This window comes from Triticum aestivum, chromosome 3D (genome assembly GCF_018294505.1).
Source record: "Triticum aestivum cultivar Chinese Spring chromosome 3D, IWGSC CS RefSeq v2.1, whole genome shotgun sequence".
NCBI classification, from domain to species: Eukaryota; Viridiplantae; Streptophyta; class Magnoliopsida; order Poales; family Poaceae; genus Triticum; species Triticum aestivum.
Window position 1 is genome coordinate 580,293,706 of NC_057802.1, and position 18,497 is coordinate 580,312,202.

The 18,497-nt window shown below is 47.1% G+C and overlaps 1 pseudogene; it reads left to right on the top strand.

The window, feature by feature from the left end:
* Positions 1–16,486: 16,486 nt before the first annotated feature.
* On the top strand, positions 16,487–18,196 carry LOC123080649 (glucan endo-1,3-beta-glucosidase GII-like; annotated as a pseudogene).
* The last annotated feature ends 301 nt before the right edge of the window (positions 18,197–18,497 follow it).

An 18,497-nucleotide genomic window follows, 5' to 3' on the forward strand; every position in this document is an offset into this window, starting at 1 on the left:
ACGTGCTGCGACAGTACATTGTCCTGACGAGGCGGATCCATCGTGCGCGGCTGAACCGGCGCCCCCGTTCCAGGTGCCTCCACCCGGTTTACCACTGGTTGGTTACTGGTTCCTGCCCCTGGCATGCTAAAGAGATTCCTTGCCTCATAAACCAGAGGCAGGTGAGACCGGTACCTTCTCCTCATGACATCATTTGATGCGCTTTGATCTAGCATAAGCCGGTAAGCCTGTGCCTCCAACTCGGCCCGCTCTGCAGCCATCCTGGTGTCCTCAGCTGCTAGGTCTGCTTTGGCCTGAGCTATCTGATCCTTCACTTTCACAACTTCCGCGTTATGCTCATCCTGATTCGCCGGATTAACTTCTGCCGCTAGTAGCATTGCCAAAGCATCAAATAAGTCAGACAAAACCTGAGCCGGTGATCACGCAGGGCCTCCTGCCCCAGCTGTTGTCGCTGCTACTAATCCGGAAATCATTGCTGCTACAGTCGAAGAGTGCTACGCAGGCTGTGTACCGGCCATAAAGATAGCAACCCAGCTCGGCGGATCGAAGGGGTCCGGAATACTGCCGCCATCGGAACAGCCCCCAGACCGGCCATCTTGCAGCTGGTACAATGACTCGGTCTCTCCAGTAGATGACTCGTCATCAGAGTAAACGATGGTTTCCCCACCAGATGCCGATCTAACCTCCGATTCCACTCCGTGGATGACTCCCACGAAGGCACGCTTCAAGGCAGGCTGAACCCGGGCGGGTCTCGCACGCTGAGCCGTTTCGACGATGTCGGTGCAGATGCCCGGCTCAGGGCCCGGTTCTCCGATCTTGCCAATGAAAACATGAATGCCGCCGAAGGGGACCCAGTACCCGTACTCAATTGAGCCGGCCTCGGGGCCCCAGCCTTCGTCGTCGATCTAGACCTTGCCACGACGACTCTAGGTCATCCGGCCCATAGCGTATCCCTTGAGCCCTTCGAAGCTGCCCTCTAAGAACTCGAAACCATCATGCGATAGCCCCACGGTGGGCGCCAACTGTCGTGGTTTTGTCACGGCAGATGTCCTAGTGAGAGGACATAGTCGTGGAGCCATCACAATGGGTTAGCTTAAAGGGGTTAAAGCGGGACAAAGGACACAAGGAGTTTATACTCGTTCGGCCCCTTGCGGTGACGGTAAAGGCCTAATCTAGTTGATGTGGAATTGCTAGAGTTTCGATGACCAGGGAGCGAATCCGCTATGCTTGGCTCTCGACTTGTTGTTTCTTGTTCCTAAACCGCCGCCGGGTCGTCCCTTTATATACACAGGTTGACGCCCGGCGGTTTACAGAATCCCGAGGCCGGCTCATAAACGTGTCCGGCTCGGTTTCTACCCTTTCCTATCTTACAACACAAGTTACATATCATATGGCGGTTTATGTCTATGGGCTCTAATCCGCTTTTGGGCCCTGGGCCTTCGTGTTAGATCTCCTCCGTAAAGCGCCATACTCCTTATCTTCATGGTCTTCAATATGAATAACTCATTATGGGTATAACCCAGCCCCTCCTGGCCGGTTTATACTCAGTAGTAATATCCCCAACAGGTGGCAAGATGCGGGGTGGCTCACCCAGGCCTGGGTGTTGCGCTAGGTGTCGGGCGCAGCAGCACGGTGGCTCTGTAGGATCGAAAGTATGTCTATAGGGGGGTGATTAGACTACTTGACCAAATAAAAACTTATCCTTTTCCCAACTTTAAGTCTGGGCAGATTTTAGCGACTTAGCACAAGTCAAACAATCAACCTACACATGCAAGTCTAAGAGTATAGCAGCAGAATGTAAAACATTTGCATATGAAGGTAAAGGGAGGAGTTTGGAGGGAGCAAATGCAATGTAGACACGGAGATTTTTGGCGTGGTTCCGATAGGTGGTGCTATCGTACATCCATGTTGATGGAGACTTCAACCCACGAAGGGTAACGGCTGCGCGAGTCCACGGAGGGCTCCACCCACGAAGGGTCCACAAAGAAGCAACCTAGTCTATCCCATCATGTCCATCGCCCACGAAGGACTTGCCTCACTAGAGTAGATCATCACGAAGTAGGCGATCTCCTTGCCCGTACAAACTCCTTGGTTCAACTCCACAATCTTGTCGGAGGCTCCCAAGTGACACCTAACCAATCTAGGAGACACGACTCTCCAAAAGGTAATAGATGGTGTGTTGATGATGAACTCCTTGCTATTGTGCTTCAAATGATAGTCTCCCCAACACTCAACTCTCCCTCACGGATTTGGATTTGGTGGAAAGAAGATTTGAGTGGAAAGCAACTTGGGGAAGGCTAGAGATCAAGATTCATGTGGTTGGAATGGAATATCTTGGTCTCAACACATGAGTAGGTAGTTCTCTCTCAGAAAATGTATGTTGGAAGTGTAGGCACGTTCTGATGGCTCTCTTCACGAATGAAGAGTGGGTGGAGGGCTATTTATAGCCTCCACACAAAATCTAACCGTTACACACAATTCACCAAACTCGGTGGGACCGAATCATGAAACTCGGTCAGACCGATTTAGTTCAAAATGTGAACATTAGGATTTTCGGTGGGACCGACATGTCAACTCGGTGGGACCGATTTCATTAGGGTTAGGGCATAACGTAATCTCGGTGAGACCGATCACATAAACTCGGTGGGACCGATTTCTGTAATAGGCAAACAGAGAGTTAGTCAGGCAAACTCGGTGGGACCGATTCGCTCATTTCGGTTGGACCGATTCGCTCATTTCGGTTGGACCGAAACATTACCAAAGGAAAACAGAGAGTTTGCATTGCGAACTCGGTGGGACCGATCGCTCATCTCGGTTGGACCGAAACGTTACGAAGGGAAACAGAGAGTTTGTAATCCCATCTCGGTGAGACCGAGATCCCTATTGTTGAGACCGAAGCGACTAGGGTTTCTGGCAGTGGCTATGTCAAGTGAACTCGGTGGTGCCGGATAGATATAATAGGTAGGGCCGAGTTTGACTTTTGATTTGGGACACATGTGGAAATGAGAAAGTGGTTGACGGCTTTGGAGCATATCACTAAGCATTTTGAGCAAGCAAGCCATTAAGCAACACCTCATCCCCTTTTAATAGTATTGACTTTTCGTATGGACTCAATGTGATCTTGGATCACTAAAATGGAAATGCAGAGTATTGAGCTTGAGCGAATATGAGTCCTTAGCATTTTGAGGGGTCCACATTCCTAATCCATGCCATGCCAATCATTGAACTTTCTGAAATGATCATATTGAAATAGCATTAGTTCAGTGAGCTATATGTTGTTGGTAATTACCAAAACCACCCAGGGATAGTTGCACTTTCAATCTCCCCCTTTTTGGTAATTGATGACAACATATAGATCAAAGCTTCGACAAATTAGAATAAGATTTAAAATACATCGTCGCTTTGAGAAGTATGTGATAAACAAGAGCTCCCCCTAAATTTGTGCATTATTTAAAATTTGCTTTTGAATGCAAATGCACAATCGATTAGGATCATGGGTTACTCTTCCATGTCACATACATCTTGGTGGAGCGCTCAAAATGATAGGAATTAAAAAACATGCACTCATCACCAAGCAAAGTGAATGATCATATATGGGATATAAAAGATAATATCATCCAAGCAAACATTAAAGTAGAATATGATCAAACACATGATCATGCACACACAAAAGTATTAAGCAAATAGCAAGAGAGACAAAGAAGCAAAACACTCTCTCTCGAAGCCTATGATCTATACATTTCCCCCCCTTTGGCAACAAGTTACCAAAAAGTTTGAAAATGCATAGTGCTATACGTCTCTCTAGGCTTGGTCTTCGGGAGGTGGTGTTGAGAGGACTCCAAGGACGAAAGCATCTGTAGACGTTGTTGGAGCTGGTGGAGTGGCAACTGGAGGTGGCACTGAAGCTGTTGCTGAAGTAGTTGGTCTAGTGTCAGCCATGGGCACTGCAGCAGATCTCTCACCTCTAGGCACTCTCTGAAAGGCATCTGTGGTAGCCTGCCCTTTCTTCTCCTCTGCTTCCTCCTGGAGCTGCTCAATGGCTGTCTGCATCTCTGTCACTTTAAGATCAAGATCATAGAATTTGGTCTCAATGATCTTCTCCAAGCTCTCCTGATTTTGAGTCAGGGTGGCCAAGCCCTTCTCAATCCTCAAAGTTTCTTGAATCAGATAAGCAAGCTGATCTTGTTTTGACTTTAGAAATACTTGAGATGCCTCCTCAACACTTGGCATCTTTGCAGCTTTCTCTGCCTTTGCCTTCTCTCTCTTTTCTTGTGCTTGCACAGATGTGGGATCCTCTTCATTCATCACAACAGTGTTGTCCTCAAATTCTGGTCTCAAAGGTAAATGCTCCTTGTCCAATAAATAGGTGCCTGTGCCCATCTTGGAGTTGATGAGCACCTGAATATGTGGAGCATACCCACAAGATCTCTTCTGATCTGCAACTGTCCTCTTGATTGTTTCAACAATCAGGCTCCTAACCTTGAATTTCTGAGGCACGTCAAATATCTGCAGCAAGTTGATTGAATGGCCTCTGATCATTTTGTGATCTCCAGATTTGGGCAACAATGTATGCCTCAATATAGTGTTGATTGTAGCTAGGCCAGACAACAAGTAATGTACAGATCCAAACTTGTGTGTTTCCAAAGCTTTGTCTGGGTTCTCTTTGTACATATTTGCCACAGAGTTGTGGTCTTTCTTCTTCTTGGCATAAACATCCAAGTCATCTTCATGCTCTTCAGGGGCATTGATCAATTTAGCCCACTCATCAACAGTAGATTGGTACCTTGTACCCTCAGACATCCATACAATTCTACCATCTGGATAAAAATGAGCAGTGGAGTAGAATTGCATGATGAGTTCATCATTCCATTTTGTCAGCTTCTGTCCCACAAACTTGTCAACACCACATGCTCTGAAGCTCTCATGCACACCTGGAAAATGATCTTCATTCTCATCAATGTACTCCCAGTCAGCCCACTTCATATCACAAACTATAGGCTTCTTGTCCAGCAGAATGGTTTCATAGAAATCATGCTGCTCTTTGGTATGGAACTTGTAGTCCACAACAGTCTTCCTCCTCAGAGCATAAGGGTCACTTTGTCTCCAAAGTCTCAGACCTCCATCCTTCCTGATGCTCATATCCTCTGCCACTGGATGGCTGTCATCATGATCTGGAATCTTTGGTTGAAGTTTCCTTAGCACTTGGGCTTCAACATTTTCTTCTTCCATCTCAGACATTGGGGCCTTGTTCTTCTATGCAGCTGGAATGTTCCTAGTGCTCCTCTTGGCCTTTGAAGTCTTTTGAGCTTGAGCAGCAGCTTTGGGGCAGTCTTGGGCTTTGAAGGAGCAGCCCCAGACTTAATAGCATCCCCCATCAGCTTTTGAGACTTGGGTGCTAGTGCAGCATCCTCTTCCTCTTCTTCATCTTCATCTGATGAGTGCCTTTCAAATTCTGCCATGGGGTCCACCTTCTTGCACCATCTTCCTCTCTTTCTATCCTTCTTCTTCTTACCCTCACCAGCAGCCTCTCATCCAGTTGATTTGGAAGGTTCCTGAGTGGAGGCCCTGGCCTTAGACATTGGAACTCTCTTGGCAGGTGTCTTCTTGTGCAAACCTGGTTTAGTTGCAACAGCTGTACCATATTCCTTATTCAGAACTTTCTTCTTGGAGCTCACTTCCTCCTAAGTGGCCACATAGTCCTCATCCTTAGAGTCTGAGGTTCTCTTCTTCCTTGTTCTAGTGGCTGCCTTGGGCAAATTGCTTGGAGTGCTCCTGCTGCCCTCATCTTAGCTGCTAGAGGGACTGGTGCCCTCACTCATGTTCACTTGCTCTTCTAATTTGTTCTGGCTATCACTCTGGTCAGACATATTGGCAAAGCAAACTGACAACAGACCGTGTGAATAGATATAGATGAGATAGGGTGGATGAGCATCACAAAGTGCAGAGTTTTTGCAAAACAGATGAGTCAAAAACTTAGTTTTAGTTCTCCACAGAAAGCATTTCAGAGCTACCGATTTGTTAAAGTCAGTGACACCGAAGCAACTTTTGGAGTCTAAACATGTGAACTCGGTCAGACTGAGACATAGTTTGGTGGCTCCGAGATTGCTAGGGTTTCACAGAGAGTTGAACTCGGTCGCACCGATTTGCAACTTTCGGTCAGACCGAAAAGTGCAAGTGCAACGGCCTAAGCCAAATCGATGAGACCGATTTCCACAACTCGGTCGGTCCGAGATGAGTTCGGCGGAACCTAACCCTGAATTTTCGAATCAAACCTAATCTAAGGGATGTTTTCTCTGGATAGATTGATCTCATACGTGGTAAAGAACATGGCATTGCATTGTGCTAAGAATCGGAGTAAGGAATTAGCACAAAAGATCAAACCCATACCCTAGTTCCGCGGTGAGTTTGCTACGGCGGCAACGGCGGGGAAGAAATCTGTTGACGGCGACGGAGACCAGCGGCGGGAGGTCGCTGGCGACGAGAAGACGGCCCGGTGACCCGAGGCGGCAGAGCAGGACACGCGCGGGATGAAGGGTTTTGAAGAAATTTCCAAAATCTCACCCGTCGGTATATATATCCTGACCCTGTCGGTGTGACCGAGTGGAACAACTCGGTGGCACCGAGATGCAGAGTGGCAAGCGGTTACTGCAACTCGGTGTGACCGAAAAGTTCAAAACGGTTGCACCGAGATTGAAAACCTAGATCAACTCAGAGAACTCGGTGTGACTGAAGTTGATGGATCGGTCAGACCGAAATGCACAGAGAGGTTTTGGAAGTTTAAGTCTATGACGAATCAGGGACTCCGAGTGCTCCTCACACAGAGTGGTTCAAATCTGACTTGATCAAACTTTGTGATGTAGCATGAATAGAGTTTGAGACGAGAAAAGCATAGATAGCTAGAGGAGGTTCTTAGGCATTCTTGTCCATCCACTTGGCAAAAGATAAAAAATGCAAACAATCAAAGCAACAAATAGATGTCCTCGAATGAGTGAAATATGCAATCAACATGCTCACACAATAAAATGGCAAATGAAATATGTGGCAAAGCATGCACAAACACTCTAGCATCTATCAAGCAATTGGCGATGACTAGTTCATCTATATATGAGTATATTGACTTAGGAGTCAAATGAGGACATTTGATCATAGGTCATACTCATCATTTAAGCACAAGTGGGGTTACCACTTTTACATAAAGCATTGTTGCGTTCACACCATTAGAGTTGCTTTAGCTCAATTGATTGGAGTAAAGATTCCCCTACATGTGATATCCCCCCTAAAAGGGATGAACTAACCTTGGGTTTTGTCGATGATGACTTCATGTAGATGTTGAAGATGTGGATGCTCAATGTTGATGTAGATCATTTGGAGCAATACATTGGAGTGAGTTGCACTTTCAATACCTACACGGGTTAGTCCCACAAGGAACAAACAAGGATATCCATAGACATAGAGTGATGTTCACATAAGATGATGTCCATGAAAGCATTAGGTTACCTTGTCCCTTGTCTTACCAACAAGAGGGTTTGTGACACCTTGAACTAGTCCAAGATGTGGAAGTTGTTTCCACTTGTCCTCGCCAAGATGATATGTGTGAAGTATGTTGGCGGAGTCACCCTCAAGAACTCTCTAGTTCTTCTTCTTTGGGATCCACATCATCTTGATGGGAATCCTTGGAGTTGTAGTCGTACTTGATGAAGTAGAACTTGATGTAGTCTTGGGAACCCACTTGACCAAGGCCTTAGGAGCTACTTCAAATGCATCAGTCACCTCTTGAAGCTTACCCTTGCCTTTTTGCTTGTGGTCTTGTGGTGGAAGATCATCTTGAGCTTGTGTCCCTTGGAAGGAAGTAGGATCATACTTCACTTGTTGAGGAACAAACTTCGTCTTGGGGTATTGATCTTCTTCCCACTCAACTCCATTGGCATTGAACTTTCGTTCAAAACCAAGACCTTGATTCTTCCGGTGCCTTCCTTGCTTCCGTACAATTTCCTCAAATTGCTTACTCCCGGCAAGGCTCTTGTAAACACCTTTCTCTATAATTCTCTTCAATAAGCTATTTTCTTGCTCAAGTGTAACTTGGCTAAGAGAATCGTTAGTGGAATTAAGAGAACTACTAGAAGCAACAACATTGGATTTAACATGATTGTTGTTACTACTAGAAGAAGAATCCTTCTTACTCTTATTGCTAGATTTAACTTGTGGCATGTAAGTAGACAAGAGTAAATGCTTGGCAATGTAAGAAGAACTTTTCTTGCGAAGATCATCATTGATTGCTTTTAAGAACCCATGCTCTTGCTCAAGGTTGAGCTTTTCAAAGCGTAAGTTCTCATGAGTATTTAAAAGTTCTCGATGATCTTCCAAGGTAGTTTCATGAGCTAACTTAAGAGTGTTTAGTTCTTTAGTTAGATGCTCAATCTCCTTCTTATCATCATCATTTGTTTTATCTTGATTAGCATGATTAATAGCAAGTTCATCATAGTTTTCATCACTAGAGTTGTCAACAAGTAAATCGTCATCACCTACCAAATCATCTTCATCACTATTGAAATCAACATACTCGGGGTGTGATACCTTTGGGCCTTTAGCCATGAAGCATCTTCCAATTCCTTCATTTGGTGAGTCTAATATGTCATAGGAGTTTGTTGACACAAGTGCTAGACTGGCAACACCTTCATCTTGAGTATATTCGGAGTCGGAGTGATAAGTTCTTTCGGAGTGATGGTCGGAGTCAGAGCCGGATACCCATTCACCAACATGAGCTTGATGTCTTCACTTTGTGTAGCTCTTTGATGATTTGTCCTTCCTTTCCGAATCCTTGCTTCTCCGAGAGGTTCTTCGTTCATAACGATCATCTCTACTCCTCCTTTCTCTTGGTAGTGATTCTTCTCTTCTACTTCTCCTTTTGGGTGAATCTTCTTTTCTTTTGTAGGGGGCCGTACACTCATTGGAGTAGTGTCTGGGTCTTCCACAATTGTAGCAATTTCGCTCACGGCTCGAAGATCTCTTGTCATTGTAGGACCTTGACTTGGAACTTCTTTACTTGCTTCTACTCTTGTAGAACTTGTTGAAGTTCTTCACCATTAGCCTCAGTTCCTCATTGAAGGTTTGTTTCTCACTTGATGATGTGGGAGCATCACATGAGGCTTTGTAAGCACCACTTGACTTGTCGTGAAGATCTTCCTTATCCTTGAGTGACATCTCATGAGCAACAATTCTTCCAATGACTTTCGTTGGCTTGAGATCTTTGTAATTGGGCATCATTTGGATCAATGTGCACACGATATCATATTTTCCATCCAAGGCTCTCAGGATCTTCTTGCGATGAATCTATCTATGATGAGAGAAAGCCTAGAGTACATTTCAGCGACACCTTCACCATCCTTCATTTTGAACTTGTCAAGTTGACTTTGAAGCACGTCCAATTTGGATTCCTTGATGGAGTCGGTACCCTCGTGCATATCAATCAAAGTATCCCAAATTTCCTTTGCATTCTCAAGATGGCTGATTTTGTTGAATTCTTCGGGGCACAATCCGTTGAAGAGGATATCACAAGCTTGAGCATTGTATTGCAGCATTTTCAACTCTTCCACGGTAGCTTCACGGTTTGGTTCTCTCCCATCAAAGAATTCACCTTGCAAGCCAATACAGACAATAGCCCAAACAGCGGGGTTATGTCCAAAATATGCATTTTCATCTTATGCTTCCAACTAGCAAAATTAGTACCATTAAAGTAAGGACCTCTATGGTGGTAATTTCCCTCGCTAGACGCCATACTCTCCTAGGTTGTGAAACCAAGGCTATGATCACCAAAAGCTATGAAAATCAAGGCAAATGGAGACCAAAGCTCTGATACCACTTATAGGATCGAACGTATGCCTGGAGGGGGGGTGATTAGACTACTTGATCAAATAAAAATCTATCCTTTTCCCAATTTTATGTCTTGGCAGATTTTAGCAACTTAGCACAAGTCAAGCAATCAACCTACACATGCAAGTCTAAGAGTATAGCAGTGAAATGTAAAAAATTTGCATATGAAGGTAACTGGAGGAGTTTCGAGGTAGCAAACGCAATGGAGACACGGAGATTTTTGGCATGGTTCCGATAGGTGGTGCTGTCGTACATCCACGTTGATGGAGACTTCAACCCACGAAGGGTAACGGCTGCGCGAGTCCACGGAGGGCTCCACCCACGAAGGGTCCATGAAGAAGCAACCTTGTCTATCCCATCATGGCGATCGCCCACGAAGGACTTCCATCACTAGAGTAGATCTTCACGAAGTAGGCGATCTCCTTGCCCGTACAAACTCCTTGGTTCAACTCCACAATCTTGTCGGATGCTCCCAAGTGACACCTAACCAATCTAGGAGACACCACTCTTCAAAAGGTAATAGATGGTGTGTTGATGATGAACTCCTTGCTCTTGTGCTTCAAATGATAGTCTCCCCAACACTCAACTCGCTCTCATGGATTTGGAATTGGTGGAAAGAAGATTTGAGTGGAAAGCAACTTGGGGAAGGCTAGAGATCAAGATTCATGTGGTTGGAATGGAATATCTTGGTCTCAACACATGAGTAGGTGGTTCTCTCTCAGAAAATGTATGCTGGAAGTGTAGGCATGTTCTGATGGCTCTCTCCAGGAATGAAGAGTGGGTGGAAGGGTATTTATAGCCTCCACACAAAATCTAACGTTACACAAAATTCACCAAACTCGGTGGGACCGAATCATGAAACTCGGTCAGACCGATTTAGTTCAAAATGTGAACGTTAGGATTTTCGATGGGACCGACATGTCAACTCGGTGGGACCGATTTCATTAGGGTTAGGGCGTAACATAATCTCGGTGAGACCGATCACATAAACTCGGTGGGACCGATTTCTGTAATAGGCAAACAGAGAGTTAGTCAGGCAAACTCGGTGGGACCGATTCGCTCATTTCGGTTGGACCGAAACATTACGAAAGGGAAACAGAGAGTTTGCATTGCGAACTCGGTGGGATCGATCGCTTATCTCGGTTGGACCAAAACGTTACGAAGGGAAAAAGAGAGTTTGCAATCCCATCTCGGAGAGACCGAGATCCCTATCGGTGAGACCGAAGTGACTAGGGTTTCTGGCAGTGGCTAAGTCAAGTGAACTCGGTGGCGCCGGATAGACCAAATCGGTAGGGCCGTGTTTGACTTTTGATTTGGGACACATGTGGAAATGAGGAAGTGGTTGAGGGTTTTGGAGCATATCACTAAGCATTTTGAGCAAGTAGGCCATTAAGCAACACCTCATCCCCTTTTAATAGTATTGGCTTTTCCTATGGACTCAATGTGATCTTGGATCACTAAAATGAAAATGCCGAGTATTGAGCTTGAGCCAATATGAGTCCTTAGCATTTTGAGGGGTCCACATTCCTAATCCATGCCATGCCAATCATTGAAATTTCTAAAATGATCATCTTGAAATAGCATTAGTTCAATGAGATATATGTTGTTAGTAATTACCAAAACCACCCTGGGATAGTTGCACTTTCAGGCTCACCGCGGCTGGTCGACGGCGGTGGTGCGCCGTCGTGTGTTGGGCGGCGGCCGGCGTGCCTTGGTCACCAGGGTTGGCGAGGTCGAGGCCAGATCTGGGGCCTGGCGGCTCATGCCGAAGGTGGCGCGGGCTGCAGGTCTATGCCCCTGCCATGGCCATGGCGGGTGGTGGTGTGACGCTGCAGTGACTGTCCAAGTGGGCTGGCCGGCCGGGATCCGGGGGCTGGACGATAGTAGGCAGCGCAGATGGGCTCCTCGGTGAGCTTCCTTCGCGATTGGTGGCGGTTCTTGGGATCTCTCCTTGCCGGTGGGCGGGTGTGTGTTGGTGGCTTCGTGTGGTGGCGCGTTCGCCGCCGAGTTGGGGCGACACAGGAGTTTTCCGGTGGGGAGGCAGGTTGGATGGATGGGAGGAGCCGACGAGCTCGGGCAACCCGTCGCTGACACAAGGGTGTGCCAGCCCGGATGCGTCCGCTCCCCCTCTTCCCTCGTTCCCCGGCTGTGTGTGGGCTGACACGGCTCCGTTGTTGTTCGAGGCGGGACGTATGCTACGGTCCCTTCGGTCGGGTGTGCCCTTTGGCCCAAAGCCGGTCACTTTGGTCGGTCTTGGGCGTGTCTTTATGCAGGGCGACATCGGGAGGCACGACGTTCGTGAGTGGAACTTGCGCCTCGGGTACAGGCGAGCGGCCATGGCCACACGGGTGTGTTGTCGCTGGTGGTTGGCGGAGCTAGGATGCGTCGGAGGGGTGGGCGTGTTGGGTACATCACTTGCCCAATCTTGTATTGGCCTACAGCGGCGGCGGCCGTGGACACCGTATCCTTCCTGAAGGCTCCATCGCGGTGTCCTTAGTCCTTCGAGTTGCTCCGGGTGAAAACTCGATCTTTGGGATCGGATGGTGGCGGCTATCAGTGGTCGTTCCCTTCTAGGAGGCACCATCTTGGAGTCGTTGTTCCATCTCACCTCTCCTCGAAGGATTGGAGGTCTCCGTTGGCTCCAAGCGGTTCTTCCTCACGCATGTGTAGAGGCTTGGTAGTCGTTGGGGTGGTGTGGCGGTGCTCGACACCTTTGTATATTGCCTTGGGTGTGTGTGTGTGTCCTGTGCGGTGGTGGCGTGAGTTTGTATCGTGATGCTTATGGATCGGTGCTTTATATATAAAGCGGGGCGAAAGCCTTTTTCGGTATTATCTTGTATCGTTCGACCGATTAGACTTTTTTCAAGAAAACTTTCAATCTAGTTAGCAAACATCATGTCAATACAAAGAACAATAGAAGTAACAGAAATTACATTAATGTTTGTAGACCATGGCGGCTACAAGCATTATAGCAAGCTGAAGGGGCATCACGGCCATTGTCTGTCCTTTGCCGGAGCCGGACAAACCTTGTTTCAGTATATAGTTGGGAAATCATCGTGCTAAGACCCTAAAAAACCAGTGCACGAGAACATCAATCATCGTCGAAGAGAAGCGTATATCGAAAGGATCCAACCTACGGACACATGAACATATAGGAACGAAGACCTAACCCAAGCAGATCCACCGGGGACAAAAACCTGACAAAATCTCGTGTGGTCCGTTGAAGACACAACTCCACATGTCCATCGGGACGGGTGCAAGGTGGAGAGAAACTTATTCCATCTTCAGGGCGCCGCCGCAGCCGCCTTGCCTTTCTGTCTTTCTGAGGAGGACACAAATCCTAAACCAAAATAATAATACGAACAAAGTAGAAGCCCTTCAACCGGTAGAGGCCGGGATCCACTGCGCCTCCATGGCCTTAAAGCCATACACGGTTATCTATAAGGTGGCGCATGCCACAAAAGTGAATTGTTCTGTTTTGGAAGGGCTAAAGAGGAACAAGATGCTTACAAACAATTGTTCGGATGCGAATTGGGATCTTTACCTTTCACATATTTGGGTAATACCAATTCACCACCGCAAGCTTTCTAACAAAGAGTGGAAGTGTATCGAAGATCGATTTGAAAAGAAACTAAGTTGCTGGAAGGGCAAGCTTATGTCATACGGAGGCCGATTAATCCTCATTAATTCGGTTCTTACAAGTATCGCAATGTTTCTTTTGTCCTTTTTCGAGATACCAGTGGGTGTCAGGAAAAGGCTAGACTTCTATAGATCTCGATTCTTCTGGCAAAGTGATGAATTAAAACAAAAATACAGACTTGCGAAATGGGATATCATTTGCAGACCGAAAGACCAAGAGGGTCTTGGTATTGAAAACTTAGAGGTGAAGAACAGATGTTTACTCAGCAAATGGTTGTTTAAGCTATCTATAGAGACGGAGGCTATGTGGGCGCAAATATTGCGCAATAAGTACCTTAACTCCAAAACATTGTCCCAGGTGACAGTGAGGCCGACCAATTCTCCTTTTCAGAAAGGACTAATGAGAGTGAAATCAGCCTTTTTCAACACGACAAAATTTGTCGTTGGAAACGGTACTACCACGAGGTTCTGGGAGGACACTTGGCTTGGGGAGACGCCTCTTGCACTCCACTATCCCTCTCTCTATAATATTGTGCAGCGAAGACAAGCTTATGTTGCAACAGTATTACAGTCTAACCCTTTGAATATCCAATTCAAAAGGACGCTAGCGGGAAATCATTGGGAAGTTTGGTTACACTTAGTACGACGACTAATGGAGGTCGAGCTTTCCCAACAACCAGACCGGTTGAATTGGAAGCTCACAAAGAATGGAGAGTTCTCGGTTAAGTCCATGTATTTGGATGTTATCAACTCTAGTGTGATTCCTCGTTCGCAACATGTGTGGAAAGTCAAAGTGCCTCTAAAAATCAAAGTGTTTATGTGGTTTGTACATAAACAAGTCATTCTAACTAAGGATAATCTGGTGTAATGCAATTGGACAGGATCTACAAGATGTGGTTTCTGTGATAAGGATGAGTCCATCAAACACCTCTTTCTCGATTGTCCCTTGGCAAAAAAAATTATGGCGGACGATGCACTTAGCTTTTAATATTACTCCTCCGAATACCATTAACACGTTATTTGGGAGGTGGTTAGATGGGTTAGGCTCCCAGACTGAGAGACATATACGTGTTGGAGTACGTGCTTTATTATAGGCTGTTTGGAACTGCAGAAACAATTTGGTTTTTAACAGAACAACAAATATTCATTTCTTGCAGGTTATCTTCCGGGCCACTACACTGATCCGTATGTGGTCGCTACTCACTCCGACGGAGGCCAGGGAGCGTTTGGTTACTGGATCTGTCCGTTGGGAGATGGTAGCTCGGGATATCTTCAACCGGTTTGGATGGCGGTCATGTAATAGAATAGGTTTTTAGGTTCCTATCTTATTTTATTTTGCCTGCCGGTTGTGGCTTTTCCTGTTATATTCATTTTGCTCTTTGCGAGCTTTTCTGCTTTTCAGAACGGAAGACCTTTGTGAAACCTTTTTGATTATTTTTAATAATATGGCCGTATGCATCGTTCTGATGCAGAGGCCGGGGCCATGTCCCCTTTTCGAAAAAAAAATCTAATTTAAATAACAAGTTCATTTGTAGATCTTGTAGTAAGAATTATGATCCTTCTTCCGTAGGTTCTACGTTCCAAAGAGGTCATAAACTACTTGCACAAGTCTCAAGAATTTCTGTTGGTACATGGGTGCAATTCATTGTGGTCTTGTGTAAGCCATGAACAGGATGCACTCGTCGTATGTACAGAATACTGTGTAGACCCATGAACGTACGAACCATCCTAGGCCTGGCGCCATGGGAATAGGGGACAGCCACGTAGATGTACCGTCTGAACCACTCAAACTATGGTGTATTCTACTAGTGACCTGACAAAAGAACGAATTTGGCACATGCATGTGTGGAAAGTCACTACGGCACAAGCAACCGTTTCAACCCGTTAGCACCCCATACCGGATGTATATCGTTCCACGTGCGTACGTATTCGTCAAGATACACAGCATATATACCCGTAGCCGTATGCGTACGCATGCAAGAAATTAGCCGACGGGAAGTGGAAATACGTCAGAAGAAACAAACTAGTCACTGCTGAGAGGGGAGGATTTTCATGGAACGTATACAGAAAACAAAAGCTATTTTGTTTTTCTAGAGGAAAAAATGGCGAATGGCACTAGACACTTTAGGTGTACTGGTGTACTGGTGTACTGAGCATCCACACCTAGGCAATCGGAAAATCGGTTGTGCGCAGGGATAAGCCATGTATTTTTTTTTATAACCCCATTTAGGCTAAATAAGTGTGGTTTTATACGTGTTTCACATGAATGAGGGAGCTACCCATCTTGCTAAGGGTAGTTTGCAAAACATATTTACATCAAAAATGGTTTTTCCTTTTATATTGTGTTTTCCGCGATTAGAAACAACTTCAACAAGTACTACTTGGTTTCATTATGTTTTTGAAAACAAAAGGTATATTTCGTATGGATTTCGTAAATGCTTGAACGTCTCTAGAAGTTGGTTAAAAAGGATGTCCGGATAAGACATAATAACCATAATCTTGAGTATACGAGTACCATTTTGGGCGAAAGCCTATTTCGGCATTTTCTTAATTTGGACAAAATGCTAAAGGCATGGATTAAATTATTGAAGTGTGGGCTGAATGTCAAAATTTAGCGAATGTTTGAATTTGGGCTGGTAATCGAAAATCCGACGGTTCACAGACCCTGTAGTCCGCAGTACACTGGTAGACCTTGTACCGGCCCTATGCCCCCGGAAAAAATGCTAGTACCAACCTGTTAATGAGCAGGACAGAAAAATGGGTCGAGTTTCCACAACCCCCGGAGTTTTCCGTGGAAGAAAGGCGGAAGGAGACGACGGGTTAGGCCGCGCCGGAGAGTGACGTCGGTGTCATGCACGATACGTACATACGCCATGTCGCCATGCCGTGCACCTTCGGTTTTGCCGGAGTCAAAGTAGCTGCGCTGATTAAAGTAGGCAGGGCGCAAGTCGACCACGTACGCAGGCGGGCTGAGAACCTCTATAAAAGGGGGTCGTGGTGCAGCTGCATAGGCACACACATCGGCTACCGTAGCACTCAAGAGCAGCAGATACAGAGAGCTACCAACAATGGCTAGGAAGGATGTTGCTTCCATGTTTGCTGTTGCTCTCTTCATTGGAGCGTTCGCTTCTGTTCCTACGAGTACGTGCATTCTCTCATGTTCTTATTTTCTATCTCCTTTGCATGCATGCACGGATGCACATACTCTCATTGTGGTTACGAGACAAAGCAAATTGACGGAGACACTACAGAATTCATCTTTTATAAATTTAGATGCATATAGATACATTTTAGTGTGTTTGTTCATTTATTTTAATCTGTATGTAGATCATATTAAAATTTGCAAACATGCTATAATGGTGAATTGGAGAGAGTAATTAGTACAAGATTTAATAATACAAATCAAATATGTGATTAAATTAAGGCGACCCATGTAACACTTGGAGATAACGTAACATGCCTACCCCACCATTCAAATGCTAGTCATTCACTTCAACGCCTACGACAGCTAAACGGCCGGATGCCACTCTTATCCGCATGCATGCAGGTGTGCAATCCATCGGCGTGTGCTACGGCGTGATCGGCAACAACCTCCCCTCCCGGAGCGACGTGGTGCAGCTCTACAGGTCCAAGGGCATCAACGGCATGCGCATCTACTTCGCCGACGGGCAGGCCCTCTCGGCGCTCCGCAACTCCGGCATCGGCCTCATCCTCGACATCGGCAACGACCAGCTCTCCAACTTCGCCGCCAGCACCTCCAACGCGGCGTCCTGGGTCCAGAACAACGTCCGGCCCTACTACCCGGCCGTGAACATCAAGTACATCGCCGCCGGCAACGAGGTCCAGGGCGGCGCCACGCAGAGCATCGTCCCGGCCATGCGGAACCTCAACGCGGCCCTCTCCGCCGCCGGCCTGGGCGCGATCAAGGTGTCCACCTCGATCCGGTTCGACGCGGTGGCCAACTCCTTCCCGCCCTCCGCCGGCGTGTTCGCGCAGTCGTACATGACGGACGTCGCCCGGCTCCTGGCGAGCACCGGCGCGCCGCTGCTCGCCAACGTGTACCCCTACTTCGCGTACCGCGACAACCCGCGGGACATCAGCCTGAACTACGCGACGTTCCAGCCGGGCACCAGCGTGCGTGACCAGAACAACGGGCTGACATACACAAGCCTGTTCGACGCGATGGTGGACGCCGTGTACGCGGCGCTGGAGAAGGCCGGCACGCCGGGCGTGAAGGTGGTGATTTCCGACGGGCGGGTTCGCGGCGTCGGTGGACAACGCGCGGACGTACAACCAGGGGCTGATCAACCACGTCGGCGGGGGCACGCCCAAGAAGCGGGAGGCGCTGGAGACGTACATCTTCGCCATGTTCAACGAGAACCAGAAGACCGGGGACGCCACGGAGAGGAGCTTCGGGCTCTTCAACCCGGACAAGTCGCCGGCCTACAACATCCAGTTCTAACTAGCTATCTCTTATACCATACCTACATCTTCATCCTAAATAAATAAGCTGTACGTACGTACGTAATGCGGCATCCAAGTGTAACGGGCACGTACGTTGACACGTACTACATGTACTATCATCCATGGAAGAGCGCAATGCAACCATGCATGCGTTAACTTCCTGGCGATGATACATAATCATATGATGATGAATAAAGAGATGGAAGCAGTTATGAATTTGTCATCCATATGCCTCCAGCATGTAGCAGCCATGCCGACCTACGCATCATCCATCTGCTCACGCGGCGACCTCGCGACGTAACGTGCGCCGGCCGACGACGATCCCCAGATCTCTGGGGCGAGCCGTTCCAATCCGTCGGGTCAAAGGATTCGCGAGCATACGTCAAGTGTGCACCCATGCTTCTTCTGACTTACGTTGCCTGCCCGGCCACCCATGTACGTGTGATGGGTAACCACCAGCAATCACGACGAGACAGGAACGCCGCGTCCTAATTTGCCGCATGTGGCCATCCGGCCCGGGCCTG